The sequence below is a fragment of the Ornithodoros turicata genome, chromosome 9 (assembly GCF_037126465.1).
Source record: "Ornithodoros turicata isolate Travis chromosome 9, ASM3712646v1, whole genome shotgun sequence".
In the NCBI taxonomy this organism is placed as follows: domain Eukaryota; kingdom Metazoa; phylum Arthropoda; class Arachnida; order Ixodida; family Argasidae; genus Ornithodoros; species Ornithodoros turicata.
This window is the reverse complement of record NC_088209.1, coordinates 5,026,200-5,034,110: the sequence shown is the minus strand read 5'-3', so window position 1 is coordinate 5,034,110 and position 7,911 is coordinate 5,026,200. Positions and strand designations below refer to the sequence as shown.

The 7,911-nt window shown below is 42.7% G+C and overlaps 1 long non-coding RNA gene across 2 annotated transcripts; it reads left to right on the top strand.

The window, feature by feature from the left end:
• The first annotated feature begins 1,147 nt into the window (after nucleotides 1-1,147).
• On the top strand, nucleotides 1,148-3,533 carry LOC135369230 (uncharacterized). 2 transcript variants are annotated; one of them, XR_010414993.1, is made up of 4 exons: nucleotides 1,148-1,517; nucleotides 1,656-1,741; nucleotides 1,846-1,982; nucleotides 2,976-3,533. It is a non-coding gene; the product is annotated as an uncharacterized LOC135369230 (long non-coding RNA). The 2 variants fall into 2 exon arrangements; XR_010414992.1 differs by having other exon boundaries at nucleotides 1,811-1,982.
• The last annotated feature ends 4,378 nt before the right edge of the window (nucleotides 3,534-7,911 follow it).

The window sequence follows — 7,911 nt, the reverse complement described above, 5'->3', positions numbered from 1 at the left end:
GCCCTGCAGAGCTTCTGGCTTACGTTTCGGCAATGTTTGCGGACTAGTTTCTGCAAATTTCTCTCACTACATCTGTGTTCATTTAGAAATTAAACTGATATCAGGCCAAGGGACTAATTAATTCCTCGTAATGGAATTTGCTGCCTACAGGGACTGTTTTCTTTCGACACCAGCTTACAGGGTGCCAGCTACACATTTTGCCCTGCAGGTTATCTCACGTCTTCTCTGTAGAAAATATTATTGCCATTGCGAGATGACAAACTTCAGAATGATGAACAAATACCCGACCAGCTTCTGGCTTACGTTTCGGCAATGTTTGCAGATTGGTTTCTGCAAATTTCTCTCACTACATCTGTGTTCATTTAGAAATTAAACTGATATCAGGCCAAGGGACTAATTAATTGCTCGTAGTGGAATTTGGTGCCTACAGGGACTGTTTTCTTTCGACACCAGCTGACAGGGTGCCAGCTACACATTTTGCCCTGCAGGTTATCTCACGTCTTCTCTGTAGAAAATATTATTGCCATTGCGAGATGACAAACTTCAGAATGATGAACAAATACCCGACCAGCTTCTGGCTTACGTTTCGGCAATGTTTGCAAACTGGTTTCTGCAAATTCCCTCATTACATTTGGTTCATTTGCAAGTTAAACTGATATCAGGCCAGAGGACTAATTAATTGCTTATATCTGACCCCTCTCTCACCCCAGACAGTGCTCATCATTGCGGATCCCATGGGAAACCTGAAACAAAGTGTCTCCGCAATCACAGGCATTGTTAAAGGTCGGATATGCCGATTTTGAAGTGCCGCAGAACTGAGCGATACTCGCGCTGTGTGTTCATTACCGAACACTGAATATGTGTGCGAAATATCTTGCTCCAACTGTTAGTAGTTTTTTAGAAAACAGTTTTTTTAGTTCCCACGCCCGGCCGTCAGACCGTCGGCAAACCCTGCGCACGGGCGCACCGACGTCACTGCTCTCGGTTTATCTGTCTTTGGCTTGGCATGGACTCTTGGCTTGGCTGCTTGGCTTCTTTCGTTTCCTCCTCTGTGCACCGTACATAAGCGAACAGCTGTTATGTTGTTGCTAAGCCGGAAACAAAGCATGTGAATGTTTTTTTTTTTTTTTTTTGGCACAGCGTCGTTTGGAAAGTGCACTTCCTTGTTCTGACCTTGCCTTTTATGGGCTGGAGCTATATGATTCGTGAATATGCCACGGCGAAGTTGTCGAAGATGCGAGAGTGCTACGCTGTTAGAACAATTCATCGGTGCATTCAAGTGTTACCTATTATAAGCTGCCAAAAGACCAAGCAGTGCGAAGCTCTTGGCTGACAGTGGTGCCTGCTAATTTCCACTGCAAGGATTTGGTCCACGAATGTTATCATAGGTTACGCGCGACTCCAGAGGCAATTTGGAATCTCGGCACGTAATCGTCTGATGAAAATCCGAGGTGCCCGACGCATAACATTTTGAACGTGCCACGGAGGATCAAGGCAAAAAACGAGAGCAAAAAATGGTAAGTCGAGGTTTAGATATAAAAAAATAGCAAGCTTAATGAATCGATTGTGCAGCTGTCCCACTGCGCTTACTCTGATATAACCACGATTAACAACACAATAGTACTATTGATAATCTAACTTCTGAATTATCACAGGTGCACGCTGAAGGCGGAAATGAAGCATGATCTGGCTTGCATCTGGTCATGAAGAAATTGCTATTGCAGTCCACCTCCACCAACAGGTATGACAATGTGATGTTATAATTTGAGTATTCATCTATGTTCAACTTTTCATGTGCATTCGCATGCAGACATTTTGACACCACTTTTAAATCTGCCCTCAAAGTTACAACCTGTGCTTCGAGGGTGGAAAACAAAGATCGCCATTCCGGTTAGCTGCTATCTCCCAGTTCAAGCACTTTTGTGTCTGGACACTGGTTCCTGTGGATGGGGTGTTACAAGCTTTACTGTCTGATATAGAAGGTACGTTATTAGTTCAGTTAATTTGTCTTTTGCACATTTTTGTTACGGTTAGCTGGATTACTGTTGGACATACAATCCTTTGACACACCGAAGCTGATGTCGCCTCTGATAACATTTTAGAATTTTCAGTGTCATCAACGTCCATTGAGGAAGGTGCCTTTACTATCTGTGAATCTTCATCTGAAGAATAGCCCAGAATTCATGTTAACATTGTCTACTCTTATTAATTCACTGTCTGTTTTCTGAGAGCTAAGAAAAATGGAAACTATTTATTTGTCACAACTTCACACTGGATACTGGTGTGGTACTGGCTTGACATGTAAGCTAAAATACCTGGATTCTACAATAATTGTGTTCAACTTGGTGCATTACCGTGGGCAATGCCACATTCACTATATTTTTAGTGGGTCCGGTGCACAAATACTGTGTGCATACTGCATACATACATACTGTTTGATAGGCAAAAATACCTGAGCAGTGCTGTGTAGTCTTTTTACCCAAAGTCCATACTCTTACTGCAAAGTCACAGTACGTAGAACAGCAATGTGGAGGTATGCTGCGATAGAGATTCACAACAGAAAGAAGACTGTTGAGATCATCTAAATTTTAATGAGACGAGACTTTCGTGCACAAGGCTGCTCTTGTTAATGTCTAACATGAAGTTACAAAATCCCAGAATATAAAACGTGTTGTAATGTAGAGAGCGAGGGGTGGTACAGACATAAAGATAATTATATAATCATATATAATAAAATAAAAAGGGGGTACAACTGCCCCCTCAACTCAACTCGACAACTCAATAACTCTACTTATTCTCTACCTTACAACATGTCATATATTCTGGAATTTTGTAACTTGATGTTAGACATCAAGAAGTACAGCCTTCTGTGCAAAAGTATTCTTTCTGTTGTGCACAATCATTATGCAGTAAATGCGACTATCCATTTCTTGTCATTAAATGCTTTCCCTTTCTTTCTTTCTTTTTTTCTGCAGTGATGAGCATCCATAAGGACACATGCCAGAAAGGGAGTCTCTTTGGGATGACAAACCCTCATCACCTCATGAGGATACAATGGTTGACGAATGGTTCTCAAGCACATCGAAACTTCAAACAAATAATTCATGAAAAAGCCAGTCAGTGCTAGCACCAGGAATTGAACGTGGGCCATCCTGCTACCAGTCAGAGATGTTCAGTGGTGTAGCCACGGCGGGGCTAGGGGGGGCTCGAGCCCCCCCCCCCCTACCTGCCACGGACCGACCCACACAAATCGTGCAAATCCGAGAACATAATATATGGGGGGGGGGACCAGTGTCACTATCGCGAAAGTTCTTGCAGTTCATGGCGTCTATCTAAGAAGCATTCTTGAATGGCTTTCAAAGTATGAGCTTTTCAAAATACTTCCAATCTCGTGACACCACTTCATTGGTCATGACAGCCTATACATGTAATCGTACTGTGAACGTCTAAATCAACTATTTCGTTCCCTTTTTTAATCCTCAGTTTGAAGTGTGCACAAGTATGTGTGTGTTGTCGACACAGGATCAGCGGGGGGGGGGGGGAGTTTTCGTGTCGAGCCCCCCCCCCCCTACCTTTGAGGTCGGGCTACGCCACTGGAGATGTTACATTTCAGGCGCTCATTGACTTTTGGTGAATTACTTGTTGACTTTGTCCCAAGGTGGAGCTCACTACAGCTCATTTGCTATCTGTTAATGTTGCGGCGTGTGTTGCGTTTTTCTCTTTGTGTGTTCCAGACTCAGAACGGTTAATTTGGATCAGGTCAGGTACGTTTCATTTAGACATGGCAAACATAAAGTGGTGTTTCTCAACACAACTTAGCAGTGATCTTCATGCATTACTGCTACGGCCATTAAGCGTGAATAGAAACCTAGCCAGAGCAGCTGATACACAGAGAGAACATAGCCCGTGTGTGTTTGTCTTTCCCACCGCAGCCCTTGGGTTTCCTCCCTGATGGCTACACATGTCAGGGATAGGTTTCAGAACCGGTAGTTCCCGCCAAGTGTGAATTGCTTTTCAGGGGATCATCACGCTGGCAGATGAAACATATGGTTGAAATTATTTGCAGGACAGGAATTGCGCAGCTTCACACAAATACTACTACTACGACGTAAGAGTGGTTTAAAATCAATATTTTTTGTGTTCCTGACATTATCGCACAAGATGTAGTATCCACTATGATCCTTTATGTGGGGGGTATGTACAGTGCAATCAACAGATGCAATTTACAAATCTGTGTTTTCTACTGTGTTGAAATGGGGTAGTTTGTATCTGAGAGCCATAGTGAAACACAGGCCCCTGAGAAACATGGCAACACAGCAGGGGCTCTGGATGCTGCCTAAATTTCCAGAACACACAGCTCAAGGCAGCGGTTAAATAACAAGTGGTTAGAGAAATCCAAGATAGTTGCATCCGTAAGCAGTCCGCTGTTGGATTTGCTTCTGTCAGAGATACGTTATCTCAAAGGGAACGCACGGACACACTCAGAATGATACTAGGGCTGCGTGTGAAATAGAATGAGGAGAGGGGAAGATATATAACCCTTTTTCTTGTCTGTTATTCTATTGGTTAAATTGTCATTTTCTTAGCAGCATATGTGTATATTCCAGAGTCTGCTAATAAATATATCAGTTTAGAGCTAGCAGTCGCATTGTAGATGTCTCATCCTGCCCTTGGTTGCTTGTGATTCACTATGGCCATGCTTGCTAATGCAAAAACAGAAAAGAAAAAAAGACAATAGAAAAACACGAAAAGAGCGACCTAAAAAGCTGCCTGTTCTAGAGCTGACATGGAGGCAATGCAATGAGGTAACATGTTCCATTAATGAACTGTGCATAGTAGTACATATCACAACGGCAACCGATTATTCAGATTTTTCTTGAAGTACTTTGTTTTTTTTTTTAGCTTTGTTTGCACAGTCTATTATTGGAGCTTTATGTGATTCCCCTCTTCAGATACTTTAAGATTGCTGATGCTGTGCAGTTTGTTAATTTTGAAACTGTACTGTGCTGAGGTACAAAAACAGAATTGTCATATCTGCATTTGAGCACATAGGAATAATTTGTAAGTACTTTACTTGTTGACATTAATATTTGCACCAGGTCACAACATTGTTGATTTATGGAAAATGTAAATAAATATATTTATTTGCTTGCCAAACGATGCGCAAATGTCTTCTTTTCTAGTGAGATATTCCCTGTTCACCAGACATAAATGTGGAAAAGTTAAAGGGGCACAATGATGGTAGAGTCTAGCATTGCTTTTTGCCACTTCACATATATGCACTGTTATTCGTGTGCACATGTAGGAATAGGAAGGTAGAGGATGCGCATAAAAAAATTCGTATGCAGCCACACATATGGTTCAGAAGATTAATTAGATGATGTCCAAGCATATATAATTGTGCTTCATGTGCAATGGGTATGCTAACGGATTGCTTCCATGAAGCCTTTTTATTTATTTTTTATAAATTATTTTTATAAATGTTATTTTTTATTTCATATTACATATTGTATACTTATATTTTTATAAATTAAAAACTCAAGTTACACGGCCCTTTTTAAATGGTTTGGTAACGTGTCTCTCACTGTAAAGGTAAGAGGCCATTGAGAATGCTGCAGACAAGGTTGCAACTTACATATTGCTTATCACGTCCTACATACAAAGTGATTTGTACAATAATTCCTGAGCACGGAATTAATCCCGAGGCTGGCCAGTGATGTCACCCACGACGACAAGTCACATAATTGCCTTTAGTACTTTTACACCCCATGGGCTGAGTTGTGAATTGAAAGCGCACTCTACAGAAGGATAAGGTGCACCTGATTTCTAGGATCTATGCTATGCCCTAACTCTTCAGGCACCACATTTCTAAGTGGCAATATGTGCTCTGGTACTTCTTTTGCGTCTGCATAGTGTGCAACCACATGGCTACTGGAGCTTTCGTGTGCATGTTTTTGTGCGACGGTGTTCATTACAAACAATATCCAGATGTTAGACATAAAATGCAGTAGTTTGTAGCGTACCACACAACGCAGCGTGACATGGGAGTGCATGATTCAAAGAAAGCTTCTGGAAAATGCACAGAATCTCACAAAAAGTTTAAAATGTGATTTGTATTTCATTTTACGTCTTTCGTCGTTACATACCGTCGTCGACGCTGTTGCACATTGATAAATCGTACGTAAAACTTGTCTCATAGCAGTATGCGGTTTCTCAAATACATAGCACAATGTTCCTGCAGTAAGAAAACGCTGTCGGCATTTTCTTCCTGACACGGCTGTCGAAACGTCAGCCTCTACAATGGGCAAGTGCTGTAAAGGGGCTAACGCAGACGCGACTTGATACAAATTGTACGTGCTCACAAAACACAAACGACGAATTCCAGTCACAACATCGCACAGAGGTTGGTTCGCGAATGAGTTCGCAGCTTCTGCACTGTTTACTTATCGCGGAACGGTGGAACCCGGCTGTCCGCCATCTTCAAGCACAGATACGTGAAGCCGCGAGAAGCCGTAGCTGAAATCCACTGACAAGTACGAAGGCGCGTACACGTCACAATGCCCGTTCGGGCGCATTTACGTCATAAAAATGGCTGCGCCCATGTGTGTTTCGGAATGAATTACCTATTTTTTTGACATGGTACTGTACCGAACTGAGAGAATGAAGGTGTATTTTGGGGACAGCTGGATGTGGGCTTTCAGAATATCACAACCGTTTCGACTATTTGGGATATCGGCATAGCTGACCTTTAAGCATTGTCTGGACGGAGTAAGCAGTCGGAGTACAGGGGAGTAGGAATATAGTGCATGGGAGTAACTTTCAAGTGTGGAGGGTAAGAGGAAGTAGCCAACTTATAGGGGGAGTAAGAATTCCAGGCAAAGGAGTAAGTTCTAAGTGTGGAGAGTAACACAGCAAAAAGGGAGTAAGAGGAGGGAGTAAGAATTCTGGGCGACGATGTAAATTTCAAATGTGTGGAGTAACAGAAATTAAATAGAGTAACTTATAGGGAAGGGGGAGTAAAAGTGAGCAGTTACTCCCCCGTTACTCCTTTTTTTTTTTCAGAGTGCACGATCGATGGGATAAAACTTTGAGTATGTTCGAGGATTTCAGGAACTTCTGTTTTGCATAGTTTTTGTGGTGCACAAAAGACAACTTCTTGTCAAATACCACCCCCAGAAATTTTTGCTCATCACAAACTGGTAGTGTGTTGCCACCAGGAGCAGCGAGAGCTCAGCAAATGTGCCTCGCCTCCTCGTAAAAACAACACACGCTGTCTTTTGCGCGGAAAACATGAAGCCGTTTTCATCAGCTCACTTAGACAGACGGTTGATCGTGAGCTGCACCTGTCTCTCAGCTGTCGAAAGACTTGATGCTGTGTAGGAAACCTGGAAATCGTCTGCGTAAAGGGAGTACTGGACGTCAGGTATGATGGCTCTCGCTATCGTGTTCATTTTCACAACGAATAGCGTAACGCTCAGCACAGATCCCTGTGGAACCCCGTTCTCTTGTACAAAGACGTCAGATAAAGTTGGTCCCAGACGTAACACGAAACTTTCTATCTCTGAGGAAATTCTCGATGCACCTGTACATGCACCCTGTGATACCACATGCGTGTAGATCTTGCAGAATCCCGAAACGCCATCTGGTATCGTACGAGTTTTCGAGATAAAAAAAACACGGATGCGCAGAACTGCCCTCGAACAAAAGCCTCTCTGATTTGTGATTCTGGGTGAAGTAGGTTGTCCTGGGTGCTTCGGCCTGAATGAAAACCACTTTGGTGTTTGTCAAAGATGCCTGCCTCTTCCAAAACATATACGAGCCTTGCATTTACCATGCGCTCAAAAGTCTTCCCAAGGCAGCTGGTTAATGCGATGGGGCGATAACTAGTAGCAGCAGACGGGTCTTTCCCTG